At 42.9% G+C, this 10,107-nt stretch overlaps 1 protein-coding gene across 5 annotated transcripts in view; it reads left to right on the top strand.

The window, feature by feature from the left end:
- The first annotated feature begins 428 nt into the window (after nucleotides 1-428).
- The window catches only part of LOC106566062 (sodium-coupled neutral amino acid transporter 3), a 71,655-nt gene continuing 61,976 nt past the window's right edge, over nucleotides 429-10,107 (top strand). For 4 of the 5 annotated variants that reach the window (XM_014133878.3, XM_082959414.1, XM_082959412.1 and 1 more), the window contains exon 1: nucleotides 429-737. The gene's annotated coding sequence lies outside the window, so the exon portion shown is untranslated. Of the gene's footprint in view, nucleotides 738-5,638; nucleotides 5,699-10,107 lie in introns of all 5 variants that reach the window. The other variant, XM_082959413.1, reaches the window with a different exon arrangement.

Here is a 10,107-nt window from a genome sequence, read left to right as displayed (position 1 = left end):
AGAGACACGACCTTGGTGACAAATCTCAGTATGGTACTGTATGGTACGGTAACCAATTAGGCTCTTTGATGAGACTCCGGCAAATATGGGAATATGTCACAAAACAATCTGAACTCATCATGAGGGGCCCTGATGTAAATAGACAGGGCATGATGCTTGATTAACATATGTAGGATAAGGTTCTGAGAGGTGTTCCAATAGCCTGCCAAAATGCTTCAACTGAGTCTGCATGAGCCTACATGCCATTGCTGCATGCATGTCATATGGTTTTTATTGTAGCTACCTTAACCCAACACCTGGTGTTCTCATCAAAAGGTTTGGACATCTTGGCGTGACGGTTAATGCGTTTGCTTGACGAGTCCGGATCGGGGCAACCCACCGAATTCGCTACCATACATTACAGGCAGTAAAAACTAAGGACATGAAAGTGACCCATCGTGCGTTTCCTATTATTTCCTCACCACGCGCAGGCACCAACAGGGGAGGCGGAACTTAAAACAAGCCTTACAGCTCAGCTATAGTCCATTTACAAATGCGGTTCATCTCTCAGTGAGCATTTTTCTTTTACTACAAACTACAAGAGATAATTGAGTGCGCGTGATTATCTTAGAGATAAAAAAGAGAAGAGACCGAGGAGTCAAGAAAAGAAGAGGATAGCGTTCAGAGTAAAGTAAAGAGGTGTAAATATATATAATTAAAAGCGGAATTAATTCACAGCGTGGCACTCGACTCAACTGGTAAGATTTTAACAGTATTTCAACGCTTGCCTCTGTGTAAAGAAACACGATTCATTGATCACTGAATTGTCGAATGTTTTGATTGATTGTTCCACAATTGAATACATAGTTCATTCAAAACTGAAACTCGAGAATCTATTCCATTTATGAAACCCAATTGACGCGTACTGACAACACGTTGGTGAAGACAATGGAAAAGAAAATAACCATTCCTTATTCACATGAATGAGCAATGCCTTCATATGCCATATACGATTTTATGTGCCTTATTTCTTATCCCTTAGTTTAGTTTTTCTTCTCACAAATATTAATAGGCCTATGGCGCGATGCGCAAATGTCACCAACATGTGCCTTCTTAGAAGGAGAAAACTGTCAGTTCGTTTCATTGTGTCTTACTCGTCCAGACCTTGGTGCCTTGAAGACTACATAAAAAACACATTTCCATTTGATATTGCCACCTTCACAATATCTTGTGCACTCCATGCTTGTTGGCACATGTGACTCAAGTTGTATTGCCAGATAGCATAACCATTAAAAAACAGTGCATGCATGGCCCCTGTATATGAGTTTGTAAGGAAACCCCCTCACTGAATGAGACAACGTGATAGGCATGTGGGATAAATGATCTCCATGGTGCTAATCAATTTATTTCTATTCAATCACATTTTTTAAAGAGCAAGTCTCTTGTTGCATATAGGTCCCCCCCTCTCCCCCACATAATGGAGCAATAGTACCTCAGACATTGGGGACTTGAAGCCATGATTCTTGATCTGTGCATAATGGCATTCTTTGATTTTAAACAAGGTTGTTCAGGCCAGTATAAGTAGCGTTTGCCCATACTTTGTTGAAATATGAGTCCTGGTCATGTGGAATGTAGCAGTGGATAAGTATCATAGACCGCATGGGGGACCATTTATTTCCCAATATGCCTACCTCCCACGCTCCCACATCAAAACCAATAATGTATATAAACCCTGGATTGCTAATGCTATATATTGGCCATTTAGAGGCTTTGAAGCCACCGGTCGGCCATATTGACACTCCCCAGAAGAAGCAGTCCTCCATAGGAATGAATGGAATTCTACAGTATGTCAATTAAATGTTTTAAGTACTAAATGACATGTATTTAACTGTTTTGTTGTTGTAGTGGGGACAGTAACATTAGAACGTTCCAAAAAATATACTTTAAGGAAAACTTTTTTATATATTTTTTTACGTTAATGTTTAGCTCATATAATATTGTTTAAATGTATGCACTAGGGTGTCTGTAATATAATAAACGTGGCAAAAACAAATGTAGACATTTATATATGAATTTCTATAGCTTCCAAAATATGTTTTCCAATGGTGGTTGGAAAGTGCCAAGATAGAGGGGTGGAGGCTTCAAAACAGCACCCCCTGTTAGTCATCTAGTGTATATATAAATCAATGACCATGTTTACATGCTCAGAGTATTCCAGATAGTCGCTCATATCCCTCTTAAGGTCTTATTCAGGATAAGCTGTTTACATGCACCTTTGAAATCCCGCTCACGAGTATACCTGTATCGATTAATAAAAATAATATTTATAATTTAAGTTCATATGGGTTAAACAGAATAGTAACTGAAATCTGGACACTGACTATAGGCCTATAACCTCTCACATGTAGTATAATATGATATTAACTCCTGCAGAATTATGCATTTCTTGCAGTAAAATTATACAACAAATGTTAATTTTGTCTCGGAAACAGGAGTGAAGAAATATGACTTCTTTCAGCACCTCTTGAGAAAATGCAAATGCGTGTGTAACGTGTTACCTGTGACACTGTTAATGCAAGCACACAGTATTTCAACCACATAAAATATGCACTCAAGACAAACTCAAGTCTTATCAGAAACGTGTTTCATCGTTTTCTCAGCTTTTCATTTCCTTAAAACCGGTTAAACTGATGACATTTGGACATTTTGCACGGGAACAATCTTTTCTCTGTTTTCAGAGTTATTGCGTTTTCTCCCCGGTCCCTAAATGAAACAGAGAACTTTACCGGTGAGGTTGGAGAACAGGGCTGATAAGCAGGGCTCCAGTCATTGACACCCCCCCCCCCCCCCCGACTAGGGCATGGCGGGTTGGAGTAGCTGATTGGTTGACCTGGCTCCGCATTCAAGATGGGATTGGAGGGGTGGCTGGTGGGTCTGTCCTGGGATTGGAGGAGTGGCTGGTGGGTCTGTCCTGGGATTGGAGGGGTGGCTGGTGGGTCTGTCCTGGGATTGGAGGGGTGGCTGGTGGGTCTGTCCTGGGATTGGAGGGGTGGCTGGTGGGTCTGTCCTGGAATTGGAGGGGTGGCTGGTGGGTCTGTCCTGGGATTGGAGGGGTGGCTGGTGGGTCTGTCCTGGGATTGGAGGGGTGGCTGGTAGGTCTGTCCTGGGACCAGGCTGGATGGGAAAGAGGCAGCTGTGCTCTCCTGTCAGTCTGAAGTGAAGAGCCCTGTGAATAGTTCTGTTTGAGCCAAGCCGCCAGCTCCGTTAAAGTGGAGTTTATTCTTATCCCAGTCCTTTCCCCATCTGGCCCGGATGGCTCCCCTTCAGACATGACCTTGTCATTTGACATTCTGTATTTATATGGATCAAGTCACAGGACAGTCACCCGTCTTTGTTTATGTTTTTTATGTATTGTTCTAGCCACCTATAGGGTCCCTATATAGCTGCTGGTGCTTGACTGAAGTTGTACTGTTGAGGTTTCCAGCCCAGCATATTCCAAAGGATGCCTTGCCTTGCCATTGCTTTCATGAAGGAATGCTGATAGTTATGACTGTATAATTTTCCTAGTTGGTACAGTACTGTAGTATGTCACCGGCCATGTCTGAAATAATTTTTCAATATTTAGATAAGATCATATTATGATCTTCCATGAAAAGCTAACAATATAACGGCTGAGGTATAAAGCAGCTGTAAAGAGGCCTTACTGGAGACTCACAGGGAAACTGGCCTTCTGGCTGCTGATGTACATGAACTCCTGATATACTGGTTCATTAAAACACTACAGCCATTAAACAGTCATGGCGCTGTAATGTATGAAGGTGTTTTATTCCGACAGGGGCTTTGAATAACGGGAGTAAATCAGAGTTCAGCATAGTGCAATCTCACACAGACAGAGACCGACAGAGCATGTGATGTTACAGAGTCGTGTGAGGCAGACCTTTAGTTTGCACAGTCACAAGTGTAAGCCGAGCCAGTGGAGCAATCCTGACCTGGGCTCAGACCCAAAGTTGTGCCTCAAGTGTAAGAAGAAGCGAAGAAGGGCCTGGAGTCTAATTGCAAAGTTGCCCTGTGGCTAACACTCTGTTACTAGGCTGTTTCTTAGAGCTATGTTCTAAGTAGCCAGCTAACCTCTATAATGAAGAAAGCTCAGAAACCAAACCAGAGAGGAGGTAGGGAGTTTGCATCACAAAATGGTTTGTGTTGGCTTTGCTCAACCAGGTTTGTAAAGGGAGGGGTTCATTTGCGTAAAACAATTTTCACATGTTGTGTTTTTACCATGTTTGAAAATGCTTTGGTTGCACTTTATGTTTGCTTGGTTTGAGGACAGGGGTGAAACACTTTTGTAGTGCACTCCTCCTATGTCTGTTTGGTTGGATCAGGTTTAGAAGTTGAAAAGTATCTGTGTAGCTCTGTTAGTATTGCTTACGTGCCTGGCACCCACCATATTCTAGAGCTCTTCTTATGACTCTTGACCTTGGCTAACCTTCTGTGTGTAGACGTCACATTCTACACCAGTGTGTTGTCACAGAGCTACTACATCCATTAACCATGTGTTATTACACCATGCTATGTAAATTGAGAAATCATGTGACTAAACTGAATAAAAAGAAGAAGAAACTACACTATAAAACTATCACGTTTAAGGTATGACCCAGATGCAGACAGTGTTGAAGAAACAAAAGTTTATTCCTTAAACAGGGGCAGGCAAACAACAGGTCAAAGGCAGGCAGGGGTCAATAATCCAAAGAGGTGGGGTAAGGTACAGGACGGCAGGCAGTCTCAGGGTCAGGGAAAGCAGAAAGGTGAAAACCGGGAAGGACTAGAAAACGGGAGCAAGAAACAGGCAGGAGCAGGGGAACAAACGCTTGTAGGTTTCACGAACAAATCGAACTTGCAACAGACAAACAGAGAACACAGGTATAAATACACAGGGGATAATGGGGATGATGGGTGACACCTGAAGGGGGGTGGAGACAAGCACAAAGACAGGTGAAACAGATCAAGGTGTGACAGAAATAAAGATGAATGGCATAAAGAATGACAGTAAAAAGATTTGGAACACCTTAAATTATATTTTGGGGAAAAAAAGCAAACTCAGCTCCGTCATTCATTGAATCAGATGGCTCATTCATCACAAAACCAAATAATACTTTAATGTTTTTTTCATTGGCAAGTTTAGCAAACTTAGTCATGACATTCCAGCAACAAACGCTGACACTACACATCCAAGTATATCTGGCCAAATTATGAAAGACAAGCATTGTCATTTTGAATTCCGTAAAGCCCCCTGCCCTCGTGCCTTGAACCTCACGCGCCCACCTCTATTTCAGTGGATAAAGCTGGAGAACTGCAAGGCAATCCCATTGTGCGCCACTCGGGAGCCATGACCAATATGACCAATATATATTGTCCTGCTAATAACAGGGTTAATAATATATCTGTGAGAATGTCCAAGGGGCTTTTATATAATTATAAATTAATAATAATAAAAATAATAATCGCTTTGTTTAAAAAATAACAATATTTTGGAGATGATTTCGTTTTCAAATAACGTAAAATGAGTGAGAAAAAGGCCATTCTTGAACATGGGGTGAGACATTGTTACTAATTTATAAATAAAGCCAGTTTGTTATTTAGAATGATTTATTTCTGTTTTTAGAGGGAGAGAAACCAAGAACCTACAGTCATCTCATGGGTCTCCCAGTTGAGACCAGCACAGGTATTGAACAGGTATCTTTAACAACACAGGCTGCACTGCGATGCAGTGTCTTAGACCACTGCGCCACTAAGACACTGTACAATGTGACTGGCCGGGAGTAGGCTACAGTACTACAGAGACACAGTAGCTCCTTGGAACCCAAAAGCATAATCATTGTGCTCTAACTCCCCCTTGCGCTGGTCTGGAGCAATGAAGTAGTGACGTAGGGTACAGTACTAAACCACAAATTACCTCTAAGTCCCGCAGCATAATTGCAAAACTTTTAGTGGAGCAACCACTGTATGTATGTGGATGACTCAATACTATGCATGCCAGCTACTACAGCGACTGAAATGACTGCAACACTTAACAAAGAGTTGCAGTAAGTTTCAGAGTGGGTGGCGGGGAATAAGTTACTCCTAAATATTTCTAAAACTAGAAGCATTGTATTTGGGACAAATCATTCACTAAACCCTAAACCTCAACTAAATCTTGTAATAAATAATGCGGAAATTGTAAAGCACTTCTCTACCTTCTTAACAGCACTATCAACAAGGCAGGTCCTACAGGCCCTAGTTTTGTCGCACCTGGACTACTGTTCAGTCGTGTGGTCAGGTGCCACAAAAAGGAACTTAGGAAAATTGCAATTGGCTCAGAACAGGGCAGCATGACTGGCCCTTGAATGTACACAGAGAGCTAATATTAATAATATGCATGCCAATCTCTCTTGGCTCAAAGTGGAGGAGAGATTTTCTTCATCATTACTTGTATTTATGAGAGGTATTGACATGTTGAATGCACCCAGCTGTCTGTTTGAACCACTGGCACACAGCTGGGACAACCATGGGGCGGCAGGTAGCCTAGTGGTTAGAGCGTTGGGCCAGTAACTGAAAGGTTTCTGGATTGAATACCCGAGCTGTCAAGGTAAAAATCTGTCGTTCTGCTCCTGAACAAGGCAGTTAAGCCACTGTTCCTAGACCGTTATTGTAAATAAGAATTTGTTCTTAACTGACTTGCCTAATTAAATAAAGGTTCAGTTTAAAATTACCCCACAAAACCTGCCACAAGGGATCTCTTCACAGTCCCCAAGTCCAGAACAGACTGTGAGGTGCACAGTACTACATAGAGCCATGACTACATGGAACTCTATTTCACATCAAAGTAACTGATGCAAGGAGTAAAATGTGTTTTAAAAAATATACCTTATAGAACAGCGGGACTGTGAAGCCACACAAACATAGGCACAGACATATACATACACACGTACACATGGATTTTGTACTGTGGATATGTGGTGGTGGTGGTGGAGTAGGCACCTGAGGGCACCTAGTGTGTTGGGAAATCTGTGAATTTATTGTTATGTTTTTAAAATTCTATCAACTGCCTTAATTTTGCTGGACCCCAGGAAGAGTAACAGCACACAGAGGGTGTTCTTTAATGGAAGCCTCTCCAACATAATCCATAATAAATAAAAATACAAATGGTCTATGGAAAATACCACAGCTATCATGGTTTTCCATTACAGTGGGATCACTGGGTTACATATCAAATATCATGTCACCCTGGCTTCGGTACATTTCAATGGTTTCCCGCAAGCTATTATAATTGTCGCATGACGTAACAGAATTTGATGAGATGTGTAACTGAGAAGAACAGCTGCATTTCTCAACGTGGACTGACTGTGCCCATGGCCCAGGGGCACCCCAATCCCGTCACACAGTCGCTGGATCTAGTCCATTTGGCTGTGTTCTCTGTGTATGTATCTCCATGCACAATTCTCCATGCACACTTTTAAGGTGTCAGGTAGCCTAGCAGTTAGACCGTTGGGCCAGTAACTGAAAGGTTGCTGGTTTAAATACCCGAGCCGACAATGTGAAAAACACAACCCTAATTTGGGAGGCACAAGCCCAGGCAGTGTGAGAATGGGATGGTGAGTGAAACGTCTACAGCGTTCATCCCAGTTCTATTGCTGGAAAACAGTTTTGTTCCACTCTCTCTGAAATACAAGGTAACAAACTAGCGAACAACTATGAACAAACTGCTGAGGGGAAAAGTACATTATAGACAGCCCAAGGTTCATCTAGGGAGGAAGAGATGCAAATCCAAACTAGAACATTTTGCCCCACAAATGAATCGTCACACAAATTATGCCAAATATTTTATATTGGCATTATATTGCTGGTTAACATTACGCATTTAATCACAAGCCACATAACACAAGCGATGATGTCGTCATGTCAAAGCAAATGTTAAGTATGAGTTCATGTTTTTTTAACTGTTGGCTGCATAACCTGCTTCTGCAACGAGAGAGACAATACCCTTCCTACACACTCTCACACACCCTATTGTCAACTTTGCCAAGGTGGACTGCAGAGGATCCCATCCCATTCAGAGGGCTGCCAGGCAGGAGGGAAAGTGATCATGTGAAGCTTTGTCTCTGACCACTCAGCGGGCACATGGCTAAGGAGGGTGAGGAGCAGGCACTGCCAGGCTCTTTGCGCTGGCACCTCGTGGTGGCAGCACACAACCCAACCCAACCCAACCTAACCCAACCCAACCCAACCCAGCCCAGCCGCACTGCCCACTTAACCCGGAAGCCAGCCGCACCAAAGTGCAGAGGAAACACCATGCACCTGGCGAACGTGTTAGCGTGCACTGCAGGAGTCACTAGCATGCAATGGGACTAGGACATCCCTGCAGGCCAAACCTTCCCCTAACCCAGATGACACTGGGCCAATTGTGCAGCGCCCCGTGGGTCTCCTGGTCGCGGCCGACTGCGATAGAGCCTGGACTCGAACCCAGAATCTCTAGTTGCACAGCTAGCACTGTGATGCAGTGCCTAAGACTACTGCGCCACTCAGGAGGCCCTGTATTTCTGTATTTTTAAAGTTACATATCTTGAAAACTTGATTGCTGGTATGCATTTTTTTTTGAGACTATCAACAATGGACTAATGAAACAAATACCAAAATAATGTTTTTGGGTGGAGTTGTCCTTTAAGACAATCAGAAATTGGTGTGGGTACTTTCCTACATTTGTCTCCTAGAGATGAATGTACCTTGGTGCGAAAAGTGCAAATCAATCCCAGAACAACAGCAAAGGACCTTGTGAAGATGCTGGAGGAAACAGGTACAAAAGTATCTATATCCACAGTAAAACGAGTCCTATATCGACATAACCTGAAAGGCCGCAGAGCATGGAAGAAGCCACTGCTCCAAAACCGCCATAAAAAAGCAAGACTACGGTTTGCAACTGTACATGGGGACAAAGATCGTACTATTTGGAGAAATGTCTTCTGGCCTGATGAAACAAAAATAGAACTGTTTGGCCATAATGACCATCGTTATGTTTGGAGGAAAAAGGGGGAGGCTAGCAACCCGAAGAACACCATCCCAACTGTGAAGCACGGGGGTGGCAGCATCATGTTGTGGGGGTGCTTTGCTGCAGGAGGGACTGGTGCACTACATAAAATAGACGGCTGTCACGGCTGTCAAAAGGAGAGGACCAAGGTGCAGCGTGTGTGTAGTTCCACATTTTATTTAATCTGTGAAACTTTGCAATAAACTGAATTGACATAACAACAAACCGTGACGCAGAGGAGAAACAAACACTACTCAAAAATAAATCACCCACAAAACCCCTACTTAAGTATGATCTCCAATTAGAGACAACGAGGACCAGCTGCCTCCAATTGGAGATCATCCCAAACAAACCAACAGAAATACAAAAACTAGAACCTAAGAACATAGAAATAGAAAACATAGAAAAACACAAAACACCCCCTGTCACGCCCTGACCTACTCTACCATAGAAAATAAAATCTTACTATGGTGAGGACGTGACAATGGCATCATGAGGGAGCAAAATGATGTGGATATATTGAAGCAACATCTCAAGTCATCAGTCAGGAAGTTATAGCTTGGTCGCAAATGGCTCTTCCAAATGGATGATGACCCCAAGCATACTTCCAAAGTTGTGGCAAAATGGCTTAAGGACAACAACGTCAAGGTATTGGAGTGGCCATCACAAATCCCTGACCTCAATCTTATAGAAAATGTGTGGGCAGAACTGAAAAAGTGTGTGCGAGCAAGGAGGCCTAGAAAACTGACTGAGTTACTCCAGCTCTGTCAGGATGAATGGGCCAAAATTCAACCAACTTATTGTGAGAAGCTTGTGGAAGGCTACCTGCCACGTTCGTCGTAAGGATGGGACCAAGGCGCAGCGGGAATGTGTATGCTCATCTTCTTTATTTAGAAAAACCCCAAAATAAACACTTAAACAAAAACAACGACGAGAAACAGTCCTGTAAGGCACACAGCTACACATGGAACAACTACCCACAAAAACCCATGAAAAAACACCCCTACTAAATAGGACCATCAGTTAGAGGCAACGAGGAACAGCTGCTTCCAATTGAAGGTCAATCCAAT

The sequence above is a fragment of the Salmo salar genome, chromosome 12, assembly GCF_965601325.2.
Source record: "Salmo salar chromosome 12, fSalSal1, whole genome shotgun sequence".
In the NCBI taxonomy this organism is placed as follows: Eukaryota; Metazoa; Chordata; class Actinopteri; order Salmoniformes; family Salmonidae; genus Salmo; species Salmo salar.
Note: the sequence above shows the minus strand (reverse complement) of the source record. Positions and strands in the feature narration are given on the sequence as shown.